Raw genomic sequence first — 24451 nt, 5'->3', positions numbered from 1 at the left:
TTTTTTCCCTCGTCCCCTCTTTTTACTTGAGAAAAATTCTCGAAATAATTGGCCAATTAGAACTTTCTTCCCTTGCGTGGGCCAGGAATTTTTGTCTAAGGTCTTAATTAGTATGGAATTCTATACTGTTGTGCCCATTTCCATCCCCTGCATTAGGTTTAAGAAAAATTTTCACAACCAGAATCAAAATTGTGGTCTCTGTCATGGTAAAGATGAAGTATAAATTGGCTCCAGAGAGGTGATTTTTAAGCTGATTTGAGAAAGGAGAATTTCTTCTCAAAGTGACTGTCCAAGGTACACTTCTGTAACAATTTTCTAGCCCTGTTAAGGAAGCTTTTTCTTTCTTCCCTTCTCTCTCTTTTTTTTTTTTTCCTTTTTGTAAAGGTTAATGTCTTCAAATGTCTTCCAAACAATGTGCTTTGTGTCTCTTTTTACATTTTTGCAGTTCTGGTTCACTTCTTACTTTGCTGGAGAGGGTGTTAGTGGGTGTCTCCCATAAATAAGTCACTTCTTTTGAGGGCAGATGTGATGCAGCTTCTGCCCTTCAGCTCTGCCAGCATGCTTTCTGCCAGTCAGAAGCCTTCCTTTGAGAAAGCTTCCAGCTCTTTGTTTCAGGGGCTTCCTGGCACAGGTTAGGAGTAAGTAGTGGTGGTCTGCAAAGGTTGGCTTACACGTTGGCATCCTGTTCTGTACAGTTCTGTGTACAGGCCAAGAAAGGAAGCTCTGGTGACCTCCTTTTAATTGTGCCATACTGATATAAAGAGAAAAGAGTCACTCTTTTAGAGAGATGCCTGTTTCTTCATCTAAGTCTTGAATATAAATTCTCCACAAAACATGCCACTATCTAGGGAAATAGAGCCCTATTATTTGTTTGAAATTTGGTTAATGATACCAAATTCCAGACCCTGAAGACACAGTGTAGTCATCCAAGCAGGATGGTTAGTTTGACTAAAATCAGGAACAATCATGACATATTTCCAGGACTCTGTTGGAAATAAGACCACATATCCCTCTAATACCATTCATGTGCATATGTTTGTTTAAGAAAAGAAGCAAAAAAGAAGAAGCCTTTTGCCAGTTGAATAAAACCACTGTTGGAATAATGAATACAATTTTTTTTTTTCCTCTTTTTTCTTTTTTTTTTGAGATGGAGTTTCTCTCATGTTGCCCAGGCTGGAATGCAATAGCGCGATCTTGGCTCACTGCAACCTACGCCTCCTGAGTTGCTGGGATTACAGGCATGTGCCACCATGCCTGGCTAATTTAGTATTTTTAGTAGAGATGGGGTTTCTCCATGTTGGTCAGGCTGGTCTTGAACTCCCGACCTCATGTGATTTGCCCACCTTGGCCTCCCAAAGTGCTGGGTTTACAGGCGTGAGAATTTTTTTTTCTTAATGATAGAGAATTAAACCACTTGGTCACATGCAAAAATTTTTGGTCCATTATTAGATGGGGAAGGCTGAGTTCAATGGATTCATTATGGAAATGCTTATATACAACCAGTGTGGTTTTGTGGGCCTCTTGCATGGGTTGTTGGCCTGGCTAAATACAAATCGTAATCCATATCCCCTTGCATTTATCTTGACAGTTACTGTGGCCACCATTGCTTTCTGGCATATCTCATTATGTGCTCTGAGCTTCTAAATGAAAAGTTCCTTTCTGCCAGCATAGTGCATAAACAATACTCCTGCTTCTGGAATCCTTGTGAGTTATTTTGTGCATTAAACAGCTGCATCAGCTTTATCAGAAATGAGTTTGTTTCCGGACTGGTATTTCTCAGTGAAGGCCATGTTTAGCATGGCAAGGCTAACTATGAAATCATTTTGATAAGCAATGCAGAAAGCTTCATAAAAGCACAACTTCCCAAGGTCTTCTTTCTTTTTAAAGCAAGGAAGTTAGATTCTGATTTTCCAAATATTTATGATAGTAAATTACATGTGTTTCCCTTTTTGAAATTTTATGCTGCATAACTGTTAACCATTAGAAGGAACAAACCTTATTTTGGATCTCACTTGCTTTTAAGTCATCAGGAGTTCCATATAGAAATTGAAATGGGAATCAAGGCTCTTGCTATTAGATTAATTTTTCTGAGACCCTATCTGATATATCAATATGGAGTAAATTTTAAATGAAAGGCTATATTCAAATATTTCAATGAAAATAATAATACTACTTTTTAAATTATTAATGCATAAAAAGTTCATCTTATGTCTTCCTTTAACGAATTGGCTTAAAATACTGAAATTACAACCTAAGGATAATGATATGTTTTGGCTATGTCTCCACTCAGATCTCATCTTGAATTGTGGTTTCCATAATCCCCTCGTGTCATGGGAAGGACCCTGTGGAAGATAATTGAGTCATGGAGGCAGTTTCCCCTATGCTATTCTCATGATAGTGAGTGAATTCTCTGGACACCTGATGGTTTTATGAGAGACTTTTCCCCCTCTGCTTGGCACTTCTTCCATGTGAAGAAAGACATGTTAGCTTCTCTTGTGCCATGATTGCAAGTTTTCTAAGGACTCCTCATCCCTGCAGAACTGTGCATCAATTGAACCTCTTTTTGTAAATTACCCAGTGTCAGGTATGCCTTTATTAGCAATGTGAAAACGGACTAATACAGGTAAATCATTGTGATTTTATTTATTACAACTGAAAGCTATATATTTTTGTTCTTATGGTTTAAAAAAGTATATACAGCCTTGTGGTTTAATCAGAAGTCTGTTACTTTTACATTTTCACATTTATAACTTACTATACTTATATGACTCCTGCGAGCATTTATGAGCAGCAAAGATCTTGTACTTTAAAGCACTGAGTCATTTTTGTCCACAAAAGAACCCTATTAGAGGATGTAATAAGTTTTTGAAAATTAAAGGAAAAAAAGCTCAAGCCATTGACTTATAATGGTTTGCACAACAGATCACATTAGATGAAGGATGCTTGAATCTTACTTTTCAGTTTCTAGGCTATTATTTGTTCTACCAGATTGCAGGAGGCAAAGCAAGTGAGAAGACAGGAAGGAAAGAGACACAGGGAGCTTCTGCAGAGATGATAATGCCCCTCCTCTGAAGGTCACTGTCATTCCTGAGGCTGCAGTCCCTATGGGGCAATGACTGCTTTTGTGGCACCCATGGGTAAAAACCTGGCCTCAGCTGGCATGGAGGCTCTCAGTCAGCAGCTGCTATGGCTTCTCTTAGCCCTGCAGCCCAAACTTACCAGGCAATTTTCATACTTTGGTTCAAGTGCACAAATTGGTGTTTGAAAGCACTTCAGAACCTTGACCTCTTGCCCTCTCATTTGGGTCACTCATGATTTTCAGTGGCTGAAATGATTCAAGGTATTTCTCATCTATTGTGCCAACTGAGGACCTTCATGGCTGGTTATGTGTGCCTGCTTGGGCCTCACTTAGCCCTGGACCTGCCACTGGAGGCACCCCACCCACTTGGCCCACCTGTGTTATAGTGTACCCATGTATGGTAGTTCCTGAGCTCTTGTCCCACATCCAAGAAGACTGAGGTTATGCTGACAATTAGATGGGTGAGAATGAGTGGAGAAGAATTTCATTGAGCAATAGAATAACTGTCAGTAGAGAGGAGATGCAGAGGTGGTTTTTCTCTCTGTGTGGCTGGGTCCAGGGCTTTTTATATACTCAGAATGGAGAGCATGTGTTGATTGGCTTGTGAGTTTGCAAAGAAAGCCTAAAGCAAAGGCATCACTCAAAGGTGGGCATAGCAGTGTAGAAAACCAGTGAGGAAAGGGTAGGTATATGTAAAATAGGTGAAGGGTGAAGATCAATCAGAGGAAAGTGCACCAGACAGGAAGACAATTTTTTAATCTGGTCCATGGATTTCACTTGTTGCTTGGCTTTCAGGCTTTACACTGTGTTCAGCTTGGAAGTGGGGTTTCTCCAGGGACCTGCCCATATCTGTGTAGGCATTTGTCTGCCTCCTGTCACTATCTATACTTGATGGCTATTGATGAAAAAAGATCAAGAGTTTGGTGGAGGTATCAATAAAAAAAGAACAAGAGTTTGGTGGCTGTTTTCACATTCAAAGAGTGACTGTCTGAGAAGAGAAATCTATCATGATTTTCTTTTCTTCCTTTTTGTATTCCCACTTAGTTTAGAGAAACCATGAGTACTGTATACTTCTCTTTAGGATTTGTTTTAGGAAAAAGAGCCAAAACTATTGAGATTGAGGTGAGCTTGTAAGTGGTGCAAAATATTCTATGCTCATGCTATCTGCCCCCTGCTTTTGTAGCACTGAATGTAGTAAATAAAAACGACCATCTCATGAATACTGATATCATGCATTATCCTATGTGTTTACTCTGCATTATCTCCTGATTCTTACAAGATTCCTATGACAGCAGCTGCTATTATTATCCCCATTTTAGAGATGAGGAGATGAAGCTTAAAAGAGGTTAAGTAACTTGCTTAGTATCACAAAGCTAGCAGGTAGTTCTCTTAGGGAATAAAAAAGCATATATTATATGGGAAGTTTCACATTAGTATATATTCTGATTTCATTTTTATTTTGGTACTTTCATGAATGTAAACTAGACCATCATCAAATATCAGTCTAGAAGAATCTGAAACTGGACAACAGCATTTGGTCAGTGGACCACTAAATATACCTTCTTGAGATGTGATGCCGCAAGAATACATACATGTGCAGGAAAGCTCAATTAATTTGTCAGAAATGCTTGAGACACCGGGGCATTTCCTACAGGAATATTAACCAACTGGGAGGAGTTGATGGGCGAAACTATGCTATAGGTCATTAACTACAGCAGTAATATTCCTGGGAAATATCTTATTTTGAAGTTAATTCTCTGGCTTGAATATACATATTTAAAACAGTTTGATTCTTCTTATACTGCATGGACTAAAGAGGTTATGATAAGGGAAAGTCTATTCAAGGCACTGAGTATAGTTCTGTAAAGCAAAATATGAAAAAATTATGCATGGTAAAAAGGGAAGCATAGTTGAGGACTTCAGATTCCATTTTATTTTCATATAAACTGGAATTTATGTATCCTCTCTTTTCTTCCCCACCACTTTGAGAAGCATAATACCTTAGAAATAAGATCTAATAAGTCCAATTTACCTGTGGAGCTTGGCAAAGCAGTGCTACCCAAAGAATATAGAATCAGGAAAATAAAGTTCAAGGGTGATGTGGGGCAGGGGAGAGGAGAAATAAAGAAGACATTGAAAATGTCAGAGTTTCAAAGTAATCAGCAGAAGGAACTGGCAAAAGGGAATAAATTAAGGGAAAAGCGAGGCAAGTATAGACAACCTTGCAGAGTGTTCTAGTCACTTGATTATTTTTCCTCTTTTCTCATTTAAAGGCCCCTTACACAGTTTCTATCTTCAATACCTGTTAGTTTCAGATTTCTCACAGAATCTGTCATCATCCCCTCCACTCTCTTGAAATTCCCTGACCTACTCCCCATCACCAGGATCCTCATCGGATCATTTCCATTTCTAATGGTGGCTGAGGTTTGAGGACCCCAGGCAGTCTGGTAGCTTGGAACCTTTCAGACCAGAGTGGTTTAGATCGGGAGTCCCCAACCCCTAAGCCATGGACTGGTACTGGTCTGTGGCCTGTTAGGAACCAGACCGCACAGCAGGAGGTGAGTGGGGAATGAGTAAACACAACCGCCTGGGCTCCATCTCCTGTCAGATCAGCTGTGGCATTAGATTTCCAAAGCAGCGTGAACCCTATTGTGAACTGCGCATGGGAGGGATCTAGGTTACACGATCCTTATGAGAATCTAATACCTAATGATCTCAGTTGGAACAGTTTCATCCCAAAACCATCACCCTACCCAGTCCATGGGAAAATTGTCTTCCATGAAACAAGTCCCTGGTGCCAAAAATGCTTAGATAATTATTAAAGGGGAAGGAGGGACTGATGAACCTTGCCTCCATTATTTTAAGCAATCCAGCTATGGCCCCACACTTGCACACTGCATTCTGCAAAGGAGCAGTCCTGCAGATCAGCAGAGCCTCCCTTCCCCTTGTACAAAGAAATTTAGCAATCTTTTGTTATTACTCTGCTAATGACTCTTAACCTGTACCACCCATGAAAAACTCAACTTTGAAACTGTTGCTTGAGTTAATTTTCTAAAATAAGAATTTGATCATGTTATGGTAGGCAAAAGAAATAGCGTGTTTAAAACTGTGGGTATATTAAAATCAAAACACGTTTTGGGTAACTTCCAAGTAGTTGTCTATGGCTGGGTATTGGGTTCTGAAGATGAGGTCAGAAATGCACTGAGGGAACTATGGGCCTTCTTGGCAGAGGGAAGAGTGTCTCACTTTTCTCTACCTCAAGAAACAACTGAATTTGCCTCCCTACCATGTAGAATACTGCAGTTTCTCTGTGAGAAAACTAATTTTCTCTAGTAACATGCTAATACCTCATATAGATTGGTCCCCTGAGAAGCTTTAAGCTGGCTTTCTATGTAATTTTAATAACCGGGAGAGAGCTCCCTCATCTACCATTGTTTCTTTTTGTTTTCAACTCTGCTTCCAACTTATCTTTCTTTCTCTCTCTCATACACATTGAGAAACTTAATTCTTTAAAGGTCGATTCTGTCACCTATGCTCTTGATTTCATCCTTTTCTAGATACTCCAGAACTATGAATGATCAATTACAACCTCTATTTATACAAACCATGTTTAGAATCTCTAAACAAGCTCATTTGTCAAAATGAAAACCAGGGTTATTCTTTTGAGCTTGTGCCCCATAGCCATAATCTTATCTATCTTCTTGCAAAGCCACAGTTTTGGTAACGCAAATAATTTGCATTGATTATTACATATTGGCTTTTGGTAACGCAAATAATTTACATTGATTATTACATATTGGCTATGTAATAATCGACGTTAAAGCCCTTGCCCTTTAATATCTATCATTTTATTTTATAGTTATTTGTTGTGATAGTTGTAGTTTGTAATTAGTGTAGTTTCTATTTTACACATGGAGAAACTGTCATCTAGAAAGGTTAATTACATCTCACAGAAAAATGACTGAACCAGGATTTAAAGCCAGATTTGTCTGAATCTAAAGCCTTTTAAACAATAGTACTATAGCTTCCCGACAAGCCTATGTTTGTTCTTCGCACTCCCCTATTTTCCGGAACCCGGGAGGAGAGCAACGTCATCCAGTCGCCAGTACCATGAACACTCTTCAGTCTTTATTGGTCTCGATGATTCCGCAGCACTTGCATCCTGAAGCACTGTTTTCTCGTGGTTTCCACAACACCATGGTATTCTGGTTATTTCTTACTTTGACCTGTTCTTCTGTCTTCTTTGCTGGCAAATTTTACTTCTCCTGCTCCATGCATGATAGTGTTTCTTGGGCTTCAGCTTTGACGACAGGGCCAACTCCAACATACAGAACTGTGGCACCGACTTAGACCACTCACCTCAATTTCAGCATATTCTTCCTAGCTGCCTACAAGATTCTTACTCATGGACATTTCACACAGAAAGCGAAAATGCAACAGCTAGGAGATTGAACCCATTATCTTCTTCCCAGAACTGCTTTTTTTTTTTTTTTTTGTGAATGGAAATAGCATCCTCCTCTTACTACATTTCGAGCTCTGTTGGCTTCCTAGACTCCCTCTTGGTCTCTTTAACTAACAAATATGTTCCATATCTTTACTATTTTTTCTATATCCATTTCCTTACTATATGTTTTATATCTACCACTTTTACATCCTCCCCTGTACTTTTTCAGAGCTTTGTCATCTTTCTCCTGATCCATTGCTATGGCCTTCTTCCAGAATCCTGTACTCCTTATCCCTACCACTAAGAAAAATTCACCTTTGAAACGGTTACCAGAATTAATCTTCTAAGATAAGAATTTGACCATATTATGGTAGGCAAAAGAACAGCATGTTAAAAGATATGGATGTATTAAAATCAAGACACATTTTTGGGTAACCTCAGGGAGTTGTCTATGGCTAGACATTGGGTTCAGCAAATGAGCCAGAAAGGCACTGGGGGAACGAATTAAGAAGTCTCTGACGCCACTCTCTAAATTAGGGGGTCAGCAAATGTTTCCTTTTTTTTTTCTTTTTTTGAGACAGGGTCTTTCAGTGGCATGATCTTGGCTCATTACAACCTTCACCTCTCAGATGCAAGTGATTCTCCTGCCTCAGCCTCCCAAGTAGCTGGGACTACAGGTACGCACCACCATGGCTAGCTAATAGAGACGGGGTTTCACCATGTTAGCCAGGATGGTCTCAATCTCTTGACCTCATGACCTCATGATCCACCCACCTTGGTACCCCAAAGTGCTGGGATTACAGGTATGAGCCACCATGCCCTGCCAGCATATGTTTTCTTTTAGGTGTGGCTTTGTGGGCCGTATATAATTTCTGTCCCATCTTATTCATCTTATTTTCTCCATCCTTTAAAATGTGAAGAACATTCTTAGCTGCACACCTTACACAAACAGGTCATGGGCTAGATTTGGCCAATGGGCCTTAGTTTATTAACTCCTGCTCTAGAGTTTGGATATTGTGTATAGTGGTTAGTAGGCAATGAAGGGTTTTTGCAGAGAGTGCACCAATCAGAAGAGCACTGAACTTTCATGGGAGGCAGAATGACACAAGGCCCTGTTCTATTTTGAATACTTTATTCTCCCTCTAAAGTAGTGGCAGTGGAAGCCATGGGGTGGTGACCTCTCTGGCATCTTCAGCCCCCAGCACTTTCTCCAACCAAGCTAACCTACAAGGAAAGAGAACTGGACACTGTATTAGTATAAATGGAGAAGTTGTTGACTGTAGGAAGTTCATGGAATGCTTCCCAGTGGCAATGGGTCATTTAGTAGAAACTTACAAGAACAAGAGTTAAGAAGTTATACAAAAGGTAGAAGTAATGGTAGTTGTAAAGGTACACAGGCACTAATGACCATGACTTGTCACTTAGCTACTTGAAACACCTAAGGAGTTATTTAATAGAATGCACCATATTGGGATATTTTTTGTTGGTACTAAGAGAGATCATTGAGGAATCAGTTCTCACTATCTTTGGGTGAACACGTTACTACACACTTCATTGGAAAGCACTTGCTTTTTCCTAGAGTGTGGAACTCTCAATCTTAGTATTGTAAAAGGCAAAGTAATGTCCTTGAACTATAACAGTGAATACCTTGAGCTGTAACAATGAATGAAAGCAGAGGTTCTCACATTCTGCTTTCATTGAATAAGGTCTCAGTAGATGTCTGTTGAGTGAATAACACATTTAACTTCTGGAGTGGATGTCTGTGGTGGAGCTCGGTGTTCAGAATGCCTTGGCAGTTTGTTGCTAGGCTATATGGATTTATTTGTCTCTAAGTTGATTCTAGTGAGTTGAAACCTCTTGTGATGCCTCTGTATCAAACATGGCACCAGGTGACCATGTTTACCAAATTCATATCTAGTATAGTTCTCTACCACTTTTTATGGTTACCATAATGAATGTTTCTAATATACATAGGTTATTATATTTGGAAACTCATAAACATGCTCTATTATTCTTGTTTATATACTATTATAGAAAGATGAACTTTAAATTCTACACTGAGAATTTCTTTAAATTTTTTGTGTATTTCCTTAGGGGATGCAAAGTAAAATTCCATTTTGGGGTGTTCTGAATATGCTGGATTATCTCTATTATTTTTTATTTGTTTAATATTTTTAGAGTTAGTGTTTTGCTGTGTTGTCCAGGCTGGTCTCAAACTCTTGGCCTCAAGTGATCCCCCTGCCTCAGACTCCTAAGTAGTTGAGACCATCAGCATGTGCTACCATGCCTGGCTTATTATTATTTTTATTGAGGAATAATTTACAAACAATAAAATGCATGTATTGATTGGTTTTCCTTATCTTCAGCTGATTCCTGGCAGAGTATTATTATCATATTTTCATTTGTATTGACTTTTGTCATTTATAAACCATTTTACCCACATGGTCTCATCTGACCTTGCTGCAGGTACTCTTTCATGAATCGTACATGCCATAGCTTATTAATGTACCTTTTAAAATGTACCACTATGAAAGCAAAAAATAAATTCTACTTAACCATGACAAAATACTCTGAGTCACTTATAAAATTTATTTTATGCCGCTCATAAATGTGCTTTGAATCTTTCCCTCAGCCACAGCTGAGTTCCCTAATTATTCTCTGCATGACTTATGACTTGAAGTGCCTGTAATAGGTGCATTATTATAGCAAATAGGTAAAAGAACTAGGTAGTAGATCAAGGAAATTTACCTTGTTGCTATATACCACATTAAATTCCTGAGTTCTCAGTCTGGAGGCTTCCACACCCAGGTTCAGCAGAGAGATGGCTTGAAGCAAAGGGACTGTGAATATAGCTGGGAAGAATTGTGGCGGTGGTGGCAGAGACATTACCAGGTTCTCACCTTAGCAGTTCCCTACTTTATACTTCTGGAATACCAGAGCAGCCCTAAGCAGCAGCTTCGTCCCAAATACTGATGTGGGGTATTGAAAGCAACCATGTATAGTGAAATGCACCTCAATTTCAGTTGCTAATATGGAAAGAAATGTGCATCTAACAACCACCAAGCGTATTTTATTACCATTATGTAAATGAGGAAATCTAAGTGCAGGGGTTTTACTTGTAGCTAGAAGAGGCAGTACCGGGAATTGGAGTTGGTCTTTCAAAGGTAAATTCTATGCTCATTAGACTCTGCCATAACTTACTTATATGTTCAGGCTATTGATCTGAAATTAGAAACTCGGTTTTCAAAAAGAAGACCAATAAAATTTTCTTGGATCTTATGGAAATTCCTTGCGTTTTTTTTTTTCATAAATCACTCCTCAAGAAATTCTAACCTACTAAGGACTCAGCTTAAAACACTCAAATGAATGAGGACATGGAAAGTCATTTTCTTTCACATCTTTAAAAACTTACTTGAACCAGTGCTGTGTGGATGTGATGATACCATCCCACAGCTAAAAACAGCACCTATTTCAGTGGTGCCTGAAATTCACAGAAAATGAAACAAAATCCCACATAATGACAACCATTTAAAAGTCTGTGTCCTCTAGGAATCAAATAAAAAGACTCAGTAGCATGTCACAGAGGAGGATTGAATCATAAATGAAGTAGATTTAGAGGTACCTCCTTAAAGTAATGATGAAACACTGATTTTTCTAGTGTCTCCCCCAGCACTGGTGATAGTAGGTCACTTCTAATTACCTTTTCCTTTCTGGGCTATATATAGATAAATGCTTGGGATATTAAAATGCCTTGTGGGCTGGTTATTTAATTGCTACAGAATTGATTTCATGAAGGAAAGAAAAACAGATTAGATCCTAAGATGTAAATGTGAGACTTGACAGACTGCAGTGTGTGCTCAAGTCTATCAATAGAACTGCCAGCCCCCAGTCTCTAGCTGGATCCTTACAGCACAAGAAGAACACATTTGATAATTATAAGAGCAGATGCAACTGTCCTTCCCTCCAAAATAACAAGCAATGGTGTATTTTTGGGTTCTAATTTCTCCTGCCATCCTGTATATTATATACATTATCAAAACAATTTTAGGTTAGAATGGCATCTCTGTTTGCTTATGAAGACTTCATGCTTCCCTTTTGCTCTTTTCTTTTTTCTTTGTTTATTCCTCACTTCAATATCACAGGTGGTGATGGTATGCTCTATTTTGGACACTAGAGAAGTAGGTTTTGTGTTTTTGCTGTGTCTCATGACTGCAAATTAGGAAGTGCACAAAATATGTTTTCTCTGATCTTGCTTCAGAGAAATCTTGCCATTTCAGACAAGATACCCAAATAACAGAAAACATCAGGATTAATATGGCTTTAAAATTCATTTACCTAACGTTTATTTGCTTAGCAAATGTCAGTTTAGTATTTACATTGTGTCAGGCGCTGCTCTGTATGCAGTGACAAAGTCCTTGCTCTCACTTTCCCTCCTCTCCAGTTGGGAAACACACCAAGAGCAGAAATGTAACAGATGCCCCTCAACTTATTATGGGACAGTGTCCCAGTAAACCCGTTGTAAGTTGAAACGTAAGTAAAAAATGCATTTCACACTTACCTTGACCTACGGTTGGGCAAAATCATCTAACACAAAAACTATGTTATTATAAAATATTGAATATCTCATGTGATTTATTGAATACTCTACTGAAAGTGAAAAACAATGGCTGGCTGAGTACTTGACATACAGTTTCTACTGAATGTGTGTGGCTTTTACCCCACTGTAAAGTCAAAAATGTCTTAAGCCATAGTAAGTCGGAGGCAGTCTGCCTAAGGTCATGACAAGCGCAATTAAGGTATATTTTATTAAAATATTTTCAGGTATATTTTTCTTTATTGCAATTATGAAGGTAGGGTAGCATATTAATCTTCTTGAACTGCTATAACAAAATATGATAGATTGAGTGGCCTAAACAATAGAAATTTATTTATCCCTGTTCCGGAGGCTAAGAATTCCAAGATCAAGGTGCTGCCAAGGTAGGTTTTATTCTAAGGTTTATTCTTTTGGCTTGCAGGTGGCTGCTTTTGCTCTGTATTTTCAGAGAAACATTTCTTTGTGTGCTTCCAGAAAGACAGAGAAAGAGAGAGAAAAAAAACTCTCTAGTATCTCTGCTTATAAGGTCATTAATTCTATAATACCAGGTCCCACCCTTATGACCTAATTTTGCCTTAATTAGGCCCTATCTTCAAATGTGGGCACACCGGAAGTTAGGGCTTCAGCATATGAATTTTGGGGAAACGCATATTAGTATATTCAGTTCATAACAGGTAGAGTAAGAGGTTAAAGTGTGAGGATAGTCAATGTCATGCGGGTCTGTGGGGAGAACTCTTTTCTAAAAATGATCAGCTAGAGCTTTTCCAATACGGTGACCTTTGAGCAGTGATATAGTTTGGCTGTGTCCCCACCCAAATTTCATCCTGAATTGTAACTCCCATCATCCCCACGTGTCATGGGAGGGACCTGGTGGGAGATAATTGAATCATGGGGCCAGGTTTTTCCCTATCACTTGCTGTTTTCAGGATAGTGAATAAGTCTCATGAAATCTGATGGTTTTATAAGGGGCAGTTCTGCTGCACACTCTGCCTTGCCTGCCACCATGTAAGGTGTGCTTTTTTTTGCTCCTCACCTTCTGCCGTGATTGTGAAGCCTCTCCAGCCATATGGAACTGTGAGTCCATTAAATCACCTTTTGTTTACAAATTACCCAATGTCAGGCATTTCATCATAGCAGTATGAAAATAGACTAATACAATCTGAAACACAGACAAAGGAAGTGGAGCAGATGGATAACTGGGGAGGGATTTTTCAGGCAAATGTGTATGTGCGTGTATGTGTATCAGAGGAGGAAGAAGGTCCGGTTGGGGGCTGGAGTGAGCGAGGAGAGTTGGGGGAGATGAAAGCAGAGGGTGGATCACGGGTCCACTCCTACAGGGTAGTGAGTCTCAACTTTATCAGTCTCCACGCCCCATTTTACAGCAAAAGTTTTGTAATAATTATGTTTTTATTCTGAAATAAAATAGAATATATAACCCATCTATATAAGTAGACAGGAAGACAAGGTTAGAGGCATAACATAACGCATAGAATGCAATAGCTTAAAACATGCACCAAGTAAAAGGAGACAAAATTACGTGGTCTCTTAATGGAGCTTAAAGCACTTGCTTTTCCAATTGCTTTGAGGCAAATAGTCTTATATAACCTTTCAATATATTTTATTGTTTATTTTGAGACAGGGTCTCACTCTGTTGCCCAGGCTGGAGTGCAGTGGTGCCATCACAGCCCACTGCAGCCTCAACCTCCCCTCCACTTCAGCTTCCTGAGTAGCTGGGACTATGGCATGCACTATTACTCCCGGCTTTTTTTTTTTTTTTTTTTTTTTGGTAGAGACATGGTCTCACTGTGTTGCCCAGGTCAGTTTTGAACTCCTGGCTTCAAGTGATCCTCCTGCTTCAGCCTCTCAAAGTGTTGGGATTACAGGCTTGAGCCACTGTGTTCTGCATGTCAATATATGGAAAGTATGTGTGTAAATAGATAGCATAAAGTAAACTTAGGATATAAACCCTTTTACATTTCTGACAAAGCAAGGTCTGGGTTAATGCCATTTACTTTAATCAATTTCTTTGCAGAGTGTTGAGATACATGCTAGTCAACCATTTATGTTCTTTACACCTGTACAACACTTCATAATTACATACTCCAAAAGAATGAGGGAGACATTGTTTTCCCTTTATTTAAACTAAAGTAAAGTTCCACATTTTCTGCATAAATGGAGAAAATTAGATGAGACGCTAAAGTGAAATTCACAGAGATTTGGGAAAGGTAAATGAAGTTTCTGATAGTGTCTAAAAGACAGCTAAAGGTTAAGGAGAGTGACCTTGTGGGGAAAAGTTCAGTGAGCACAGAAAAGGTCAGTGATTCGGGAAGAGCAGTGTGAACAGAGCGTAGTGGCCTCCGAGGTCCTGCAGGCAGCTTGGCAGAAGCTGATCAAATGATCTGGATTGAGGGTGATTTTCCAGGGCTAGGAAGGAAAATGTCCACCAGCCACCCATGAAAAACAGCTAGTGCCTAAACATACGGGAACACTTCTGGCCTGTTTTTTCACTGCCTAATGTGCTGGGCTTAAAGTAATGTATTTCATAATACCCACGTGCCTGGGATATTTTGGGTGTTATTAGGCATGAGGGGATGAAATAGTTTCTAAAGTGACTCACTTCCTTTGATTTGTAAATACTTCTTTGGAAGCTTATCCTTAATATTTATTCAAAAATTTGTAAATGATTACTGATAAACCATGTATTTATTTATTTGTTTATTTTTTGAGATGGAGTGTCATTCTGTTGCCCAGGCTGGAGTGCAGTGGTGCAATCTTGGCTCACTGTAAGCTCTGCCTCTCAGGTTCAAGCCATTCTCTTTCCTCAGCCTCCTGAGTAGCTGGAATTACAGGCTCGCACCACCATGCCTGGCTAATTTTTGTATTTTTAGTAGAGACTGGGTTTCACCATGTTGGCCAGGCTGGTCTTGAACTCCTGAGCTCATCTTCTGCCCACCTCAGCCTCCCAAAGTGCTGGGATTACAGGTGTGAGCCACTGTGCCCGGCTACCATTTTCTTAAAGTCGATTTTTAAATGCTCGCACTCTGTACTTAATTAACATCAGCTGGGCAGTTAGAATTGAAGAAAAAAATCTCGCTTCATGATTTATAGAAATTCAAATCCAATAAACAAAATTTCCATCTATCTCTATATAATGATGAGTGAAATATAATTATATTTAATATGGGCAACTATATTGTGAATGTGTTTTAAAAATTGTTCTAACTGGTGGACTTTTCCCTACCAGGACTTTATATTTTGGTGTTGAAATAGTAGGCATTATTCCATAAATAAATATGTAATAAATATGTAAGGAAATAAATTAAATAATAAGTATGTTTTTCCTCTTCAAAAATTAGATACTGCTAATACTACAGCTCTAAAGCTCATGGTAACCTTTGGATAAATGTTGCAGTTACCTGGTTAATGCCAGCTCTTGTGCCCCTGTAGTCTAGCGCTGGCAGAGTCTAGGCTACAGAGTGAGATGGCCAGTTCTTGAGGAGAAAATGGGAGTAGTGGGGCTGCACTATGCTTTTAGAATTTCTCCTTGAAAACAACGGGATTGATATTTTTCTCCCTTGAAAGGAAGGAGTGAAGAGGAGAGGCCAGGCGTGTCCCATTAGGAGAGCATCCTCTGTATGGAAGGAAACACTAAGGGTGGGCAGAAGCAACCTCTCTCACCTCCCAGATAGAGGAGGAACTCTTTCTGCCTACAGTTTATGAATTATACTTGGGCTGTGCTGAAGAGTAATGAAATTATGAGATCATGCAAACCTTGGTGGTATTCAAAGAAAGACGCAATAGAACAAATGGATTCCTAACAGCAGGGATGCAGTGACTTCTCCTTGACAAAAGAATTACCTATGGAAGACATCACATTTTATTTCACAGAGGTTGAATCCCTATGAACAGATTTGATACTCCGAGTACTGAGAATTTTGCCTGGAGGTCGTCATTCCAGCTTGCACAGACTTTGAATGGATCAGCTGTACCAGACGCATTTGTTTTTTGCTTGGTCATTAGATTTTATATTACTGCAGAGACAAATAAAATAAAAATCATTTCAGAAGAAGCTTATTAGACTGGCATTTTTGTTATGAGTAGCCTACTTTTTACTAAATATGAATTTAAATCATTGTAAAACATGAAGAAGGAGTATTCTGGTGACTTATCATACAAGACTAAAAGCCCTCTACTCTGCCTCTGTTATTTTTTTTTAAAGGAAAGTGTACATATTTAGTTTGGGAGATAACAGCTGCAATACATTAAAGATTGATATGTACTCTCCATTTTTTACATTCATGACAGTGTTGATCAGGCCAGTTAGCTCGATTTTGAAGAATAGATTTTCCCCTTTTATTTACTATTTACATGACTGTGTTCTGACCATAGGTTTTATCCTAATCTCTTACAGCTGTCTTAGAGTGTGTCTCACTGGTCATAGGAGGACCAAAAAGAGGAACAAGAAGGCATCCTCGGGTAATAGAAAAGCAATGAGACCTGGAGTTAGTTGAGAGAGGAAAGAGAAATGGACAGGTGCCCCCACGCTGTGCCAAGCATCTTCCCATCATTTATCTTATCCGAAAGCATGTGAGTCTTACGGGCAGGAGTTGCTACCATTGAAGCGTAGAGGTATTCACTGATTTGCTCTGGGCCATAGTAGGTGTCAGGATCCACATTCACCTCAATCAGCATCTAGAGTCAGTGCTCACTCCACATGCCACAGCACATCAGGGGCTGAGTTCTGTTGAGTGAGCCTGTGAGCACTTCTGTAAAGTAGGAACATATACTAACATCAGATTGCTATTGTTAAAATTGTATGTCACAATATATGTGTTGCGCTTTGTTAAACTCTAAAATGCCAAACAATGAAGATGATGTATTATTGAAATTTTAGCAAGATTCTTTTTTTTTTTTTTTTTTTTTGAGATGAAGTCTCACTCTGTTGCCCAGGCTGGAGTGCAGTGGTGTGACCTCAGCTCACTGCAACCTCTGCCTCCTGTGTTCAAGTTATTGTCCTGCCTCAGCCCCACCCCAAGTAGCTGGGATTATAAACATGCACCACCATGCCCGGCTAATTTTTTTGTATTTTTAGTAGAGACAGAGTTTCACTATGTTGGTGAGGCTGGTGTTAAACTGGGGAAAATAACTTAAAATACTTACTCCTCCAATGTGGTATAGTTCAGTAGAACCATCTTCATAACAAAAAAAGAAAATCATAATTAAGATGCATTTTACTTGAAAATTATTGCCAATAGCAATTTGTACAAAGAAAGCTAGAATCACTAAGAAGAGAACCTCTGAAGCAACATGATACCTCCAATTGGTTGTTGAAAATCCCTGTGTACACAGGTATGGTATTCATAGGTGGGACACGTGGCCATAGCATAGGAAAATATTAGTATGATTAAAATGCAGCAAGAGCAGAGAAATGTCAGTGGGTGGCGTTAAATAAAAGATTTTTTTCTAAGTACTGTCAGGGAAAATCTTATGCTTACTACTTTCCTAAAAACAGACAGGAGAGTAAGTGGGGGAACACACACATACTTTTACCCTTCAAAGACATATCCCTTCATTCATACGTAGTAATCAGACACCACCAGCTGTTTCTTGCTCACAATCGTTTTCAAATTGCCTGGCTACTACTCACCTTGTTTCTTCCTTGCCTACACATTCGTCAGCCATCAGAACCACCTACAACGGCTTCCACTCAGAATAGCATGGTTACTAACAAATCCCCTCAAAGGGAAAATAAATGTGTGCAGTTGGGTGACACCCTTCCTTTTTCCTTCTTCTTCCCTGTGGCTGGGGCCCACTTGGCACTAAGAGTCCTTCTGTCCAGATGGTGCACTCTTTTCTGCTCCTGCTTTATCACATTCTCTGCCAAAGCACCAAGTGCCAGTTTTCTGGTGAGAATCTGCTTGCAGAAAGCTAGCTGCCTAGGTTATGTCACCTGCTTTGTAGTCTACTGGGGTTACAGTGAGACATTGGCTAGAAACAGAAGAGAAAGGAGGTAGGCAGAGATGCAGTTTGTACAAAAAAGAAAATTATTGGAGAGATGGAATTCATTCACTCACCTATGTGAACTTTATTAAGTTATTCTGACTCTCTGGACTTCAGTTGCCTCATCTGTAAAATGAAGGAGTTGAACTGGATGATATCTATTGCTTCTCACCTCTAACATTCTGCAATCTTGTGGCCATTAAGCTTATATTGCTTTAGATGATGCATAGAAGTGAGCTCCAGGCCGGGTGCGGTGGCTCATGCCTATAATCCCAGATCTTTGGGAGGCCGAGGAGGGTGGATCATGAGGTCAAGAGATCGAGACCATCCTGGTCAACATGGTGAAACCCCATCTCTACTAAAAATGCAAAATAAATTAGCTGGGCATGGTGGCGTGCACCTGTAGTCCCATCTACTCAGGAGGCTGAGGCAGGAGAATTGCTTGAACTCAGGAGGTGGAGGTTGTGGTAAGCCGAGATCGCGCCATTGCACTCCAGCCTGGGTAACAAAAGCAAAACTCTGCCTCAAAAAAAAAAAAAAAAAAAAAAAAAAAAAAAAAAAAAAAAAAAGTGAGCTCCATTGTGCTGAAAACCTTCTACATGCAAGTGTTGACTGTGTTACATATGGCTAGCCAGCAATTTGGGGGAGGAATAAATAAATTTCAGATAAATGTGGGTGGTAGCTTCTTTATAGCAAAACTGGGTCTGACTGATGAAACATTTCAGAGAGGTCCTAATTTCAGACTGTCGTGTTCTTCAATGTGGAGAAGAGTTTCAAGGAAGGTGCAGGTTACTTGTGATGTATACAATCAGTCTGGTGTTGCTGATGCAGGAAAGGATGATTTACTGGGGTTTTACTGTCATTTAGGTTTCAGGGACATAGTGATAAACAATTTTGAGCCTAATAGCCATACAGCAGGCTGTACAATGGCTCACACCGGTAGACTACAGACAATCTTTCTGCTAGAGTGCCAGATTATGGCTACATGCCCTTCAAACATTTTTGCTGAGGTGGAGGCCATTCTGAAAAGTTTTCAGAAGGGTTTGGCCTCATCTTGTTTCCTACTGAGGCCATCAGAGCAGCTGTGAGAGCACTGCTCAGGAGCCCTGGCAGGTTCTGGAGCTGTCCAAGATTCCCAGACTCCAGGGAAAAGTCTGCAGCATTTTTATAGGACTCTGGGCTCTCACTCAACTCCACGCTCTGCTGTGTGGCTATAAATGTTTCTTTGTAGATTTCGTTATCTACTATGAAGAAAAGTAGAAATGAAGAAGAATGCTTGAGGTAAAAAAGAATACTGCTGTTTTGATATTGAGCTTTCACATATCTGAGCTATGAGTCATTCCTTCATCAGTATGTTCTAATAACTATTTTGAATATACAATAACTACATACTTTGTGATCTTCCCACCTTTCTTTCCTATTTAAGATTTCAGATTGGAAGATATGGGTAGAACTGGATAGAAAAACAGGTTTTTTTTTTTTTTTTTCCTAAGCATGCTGGAGTTCTGCATACAATTATGTATTAAAATGGGTATCATTTAATACATATTTATTTTTTTGTGGCATATACCCTGCGGTGCACAAGAACAACTCAAATCACAAGAATCATATACAACTCAGAGCTAGGGAAATTTTAGTCTTAAAAGTATGTTTGTCTACTCAGACTGCCACAACGAAATACATAAACTAAGTGGCTTAAATAACAGAAATTTGTTTTCTCGCAGTTCTAGAGGCTAAACATCCAAGATCAGGGTCCTAGCCAATTACGTTTCTGATGAGGGCTCTCTTCCTGGCTTACATACAAACACCTCTACATATGTCCGCACATGGCTTTTCTCAGTGCACGCTTGTTGGGAGAGAGAGTGCACACTGTGGTGTCTCTTCTTATAAGGATGCTAGTCCTATCAGGACCCTACCTCTTATGGCCTCATTTAACCTTACTTCCTTAGAAGCCCTATATTCAAAAACAACCATGCTTGGGGTTAAGGCTTCAATATATAAATTTTGGTGGAATACAAACATTCAGTTCATAATGAGAAGTACACTTCTCAGGGGAAGTAGCGTAGGGTTGAAGATGGAATGATTTAGCAGCTAAAGAGTATGGTCTTTGGAGTCAGTTACATCCTAGTTTGATTTCTTGTTTTGCCACTAACTGTGTGACCTTGGGTGAATTCATTAACCAAATATTTTTTTAGTATCTACAGGGTCTTATTTGAGGAGTTGGCCATGGAGTTGGAAATATGACAGAAGTAACAATACTGTTCGTGAAAATCCTTAGAAGAGTAGACGGAGCATGTGAAGGATTCAGCAAATGCTAGCTTTCAAAATTTTTTGCTTAGTTCAGGCCTAGTAGAAATAGGTTCTATTTTGTTTAGAATCCCCTGGGTTTTCCAGGAATTGAGTCAACTCCCAGTGGGACTATGCTTTAGCAAACATTATACAGTTTCTACAAGGAGAGTGTATATCCCCGAGGTTTCTGAGTACTGTGCATGCATGTACTTGTGTATTTGAAAAGGCATGTGTTCAGGTGGGGAGAAGGAAGGCGGGTCACAGATGGCAGGGACAATAGAGCTGAACGTAAGCAGAGGTAAAAAAAGCCCCTTTCATTGTGCACTGACTGGTGGGACTGTCGTTACCGATTGTACCATAGGAGAATTTGTTCCCCAATGGTCTCTGGAAGTCACCCATTGTCTGAAATTCTTTCAGGTGAAAGGTGAGCTATAGGAGATTCTTCTGCTGGAGATTCTGCCTAGATTTTCCCAGTCTACCTTAGGGAGCCTCTTCAATTCTGAGGTCGTGTAGATTTCTTTTCCCAACTCAATCAATGGATACATATGCTCATGTGCACACACTTGTGTAAACTTATTCACACACACACAAACATATGTATACTTTAAAAAATTTATGATAGAGGTTTTTTTAGGTGTAAGAGCATTGAAGGTATAAATATTACAATCAACTTTGTTTTCTGCTAAGGGAAAGAGATGATTCAGCAGTGTCCTCTTGCTGTTTAGAATCACAGATAACATCTTTTAATTCTTTATTGATTTTAAAATTAATTTGTTACCATAACAATCTAAAGATACCTTAAAAGCTGTCCTCTAGAATCTCTAATAATACCTCAAGTACAACCACTGACTTAGAGTTTTTTCAATCACTTGAAAGTTTTCTAACCTCTAAATTGATTCTGGTGGCATCAGAATCCTGCAGAAAGGGCATCAGGCTGAGGGAGACCAGAGGAATTGGAGGGATTCTAGTCCTCTATCTGCCCCAAGCCAGGAAGGACCTTGAGAAAGTCACCAACAGATTCCCCTAGAAGCAGACTCTAGTCTTCCAGTTTAATTAATCTCCCTGGGATTTAATATTTTCTTTTTCAAAATGAAGGTGTTAGAGTAGATGACCTCAAATGCTCTTCCTGGTTGATCCTTAAAAGCAGCCAGACTGAAATGTCACAGACATTATGCTTTATGTGCATTAGCACACTTAATTTCCTCATAACACTTGTCACTCACATTATCCTCATTTTCCAGACACGGAAACCAAAGCCTAGAGAAGTTAAGAAATCTGCCCTGAGATCCTTACAGCAAGTAAGTAGTAGTCATCCCCAGACTGCATTCATAACCATTATGTGATCCTGTTCAATAAACTGAAATAGTCCTTGCTTGCTCAGACCTGAGCTTGGTTGTAGGGGGATGCAATTAAACATAAGACAGTTTTCTGCATTCCTGTGTGTTCAAGTCAGATTTGGGAAACATAAAGAAACAAACATACAAAATAAATACTTGAAGTGATTAGATTTTTGACTGCTATATAAACAGTAATTTGGCAAAGGAAGAGATACATTTGGGCTTGAATTCTTCAACATGGGCATGGGATCATGGGGGTTGGTCTTCAAATATGGATAGGATTTGAATAAACAAGGGATTTACAGGAGAGAACATAACAAGGGAAAAGGTGAGACAGAAGTCACATCTGGTAAAGGTAGTGGCTGGGCTTTCTCTGAGTTGTGGAGGTCTGAGATAGGAAATTAACTTGGGAAGATATAGTGCTGGCCTAGGGATGTGATGATGGGAATGTAGGGACTTCATTCCAAGTGACGACTAAAGGACAAAAGTAGATTTAGGGACAGTTTAGTTATAGGGGATGCAAGAAAAGGAAATATCAAAGACGACTCAAGATTTTTTCACTGGATTTCTAAGAAATGTTAATATTGCCATATTGCTCTGTGAAAGATATAAGGAAGGATTTGTGGGTGAAGAAAAAGCATGAAGATATATAGAACTTTCTGGGAGCTGAAACTTACTAGTGGAAAGGGACATGTGAAGAATGAGAATATTTTATCTTCTTATTTAGAGGGGATGTATGCGTATGTGTTGCTTCTGTGTTTCCAAATCTTCTGTAAAGTCTGCTCTACATACAAAGGATATGGGAATGCTCCTTTTTGTTTATTTTATTTTTGTTTTTGGTGGAAATCAAGGAAAGAGGCTATATTACTCCTATGGTAGATAGTTATTGTGCAGAATAGGAACAGTTTGTGGAGACACTGAGTTAATTTAGCTGGGGTTTGCAGCTAATGGGAGCATGAGGACCTACCCTTCCCAACCCAGACGCACACTCCTATCTCACCCTTGCTCTTCTTAACATTTGCATTAGACTTTCAATAGGATGTGGAATGGGAAGGAAAAGAAGAAAGCCCTCAGCTGATGAAGGTGTTAGATATGGAACTGTAATCAAGAAAAGTGGAGAGCAAAGTCATATCTATTAAAAGCAATCTAAATGAAGTAGAACAGTTCTAATCCTATGAAATCCATTCATAGCATGATTATTAATAAGTTGGTTTATTTAAATAATCTTTTATATCCCTTTAAAGAAATCCTTTGGAACTTTAAAAAGCAAAGAAGCTAGGATTAGCTCAAGTTTTCCTAATGCACATTCTGCCAGGTTTTGAGGAAAGTATATATTTGGCAGTTGACATTTATTGAGTACCAGTTAGAATTCAGGCATTACACTTTGTACTGTGGGAAGATACAAAAGAATCATGTCTCTGCCCTTGAAATCCAGTGTTTGCTTCACACATGGTGATCCTTTTCTATTGACAGAGAAGGTATTAACTTGGAATCTTAGATTTTAAAAGGAAGTTAGATTACTATACTATTCTTTCCAAGTCTGCAATGCTTTTTTTCCCTAAAACGAGATATTCCAACAGCATCCTTTAGCCTCTATTTCTAACTTGAATCTCAACAAAGGTTGAGGAAATTCTAGAAAAATCAGAGCTAGTAATGTTTATAGTGATTAGAACTCAGAGACACAGAGAGAGAGAGAGATAGAGAGAGTGTGTGTGTGTGTATTGGGGAGAAAGAGGAAGGGGGGTAAAAAAATTAGTATAAAAAATTGAGAGGTGACAATTGGGATTTTCAAATATGAAATATTTATAGGTCTTAAAACATTTTAAACTGATTTAGAAAACTGGAAAAATTACTAAACCAGGTTTAGGTTTGCAAGCTATTGAGTTTTGTCCCATGCCTCATTTTAAAACATGTTCTAGGCTGGGGGCAGTGGCTCATGCCTGTAATCCCAGCACTTTGGGAGACCAAGGCAGGTGGATCGCCTGAGGTCAGGAGTTTGAGACCAGCATGGCCAACATGATAAAACCCCATCTCTTCTAAAAATACAAAAAATAACTGGATGTGGTGGCGTGCATCTGTAATCTGAGCTACTTGGGAGGCTGAGGCAGGAGAATCATTTGAACCCGGAGAGGGGGCGGAGGATGCAATGAGCCCAGATTGCACCATTGCACCCCACCCTGGGCAAACAGAGTGAAACTCCATCTCAAAAAAAAAAATATATATATATATATATGTATATATACACACATATATGTGTGTGTATACACATAAATATATGTATATATATATGTGTCTGTGTGTGTGTGTGTGTATGTGTGTGTATTTTTTTTCTCCATGTCCATTTGTCCAAATGATAATTCACTACAGGTCAGCTGTATGATTTCATTCACGGAATGAAAGTATCACAAACTGGCATAAGATTGTTATCCAACGCGACCATCATCTCTATGACTTTTTCACTTGTTTTGAACCTTCAAGAAGGAGAAATTTCCTCTTCAGTGGATCTCCTTCAGTGGATCCCAGGATATCATTGAAAAGCTTGGACTATGTAAAGGATCCTGAATTCAGTTGAAATTTGTCTTTCTGAAGCTTCCATTTATTTATGCCAATTGATAACTTAGAAACACAAAAATAGGATAACCCTATTCATAATATAGCTGTGAAAGGTTTGAAGCTTTCTACCGTATCAAACCAATCTTCATCCACCT

At 39.1% G+C, this 24451-nt stretch overlaps 2 long non-coding RNA genes across 3 annotated transcripts in view; one reads left to right on the top strand and one right to left on the bottom strand.

Annotated features, from left to right (window-relative positions):
• Positions 1-24451, top strand: part of LOC108285810 — a 307857-nt gene that overhangs the window by 60361 nt on the left and 223045 nt on the right. The window lies entirely within an intron of this gene.
• Positions 15972-24451, bottom strand: part of LOC108285811 — a 17971-nt gene continuing 9491 nt past the window's right edge. Inside the window, exons 3-4 of the long non-coding RNA XR_001817712.2 lie at positions 16716-16883; positions 15972-16148 (exon numbers count right to left, since the gene is read on the bottom strand). This is a non-coding gene — a long non-coding RNA (uncharacterized LOC108285811). The remainder of the gene's footprint in view (positions 16149-16715; positions 16884-24451) is intronic.

This window comes from Cebus imitator, unplaced genomic scaffold, assembly GCF_001604975.1.
Source record: "Cebus imitator isolate Cc_AM_T3 unplaced genomic scaffold, Cebus_imitator-1.0 Scaffold307, whole genome shotgun sequence".
Classification (NCBI taxonomy): Eukaryota; Metazoa; Chordata; class Mammalia; order Primates; family Cebidae; genus Cebus; species Cebus imitator.
The sequence above is the reverse complement of the archived record's forward strand: the minus strand, read 5'-3'. Positions and strand labels throughout refer to the sequence as shown.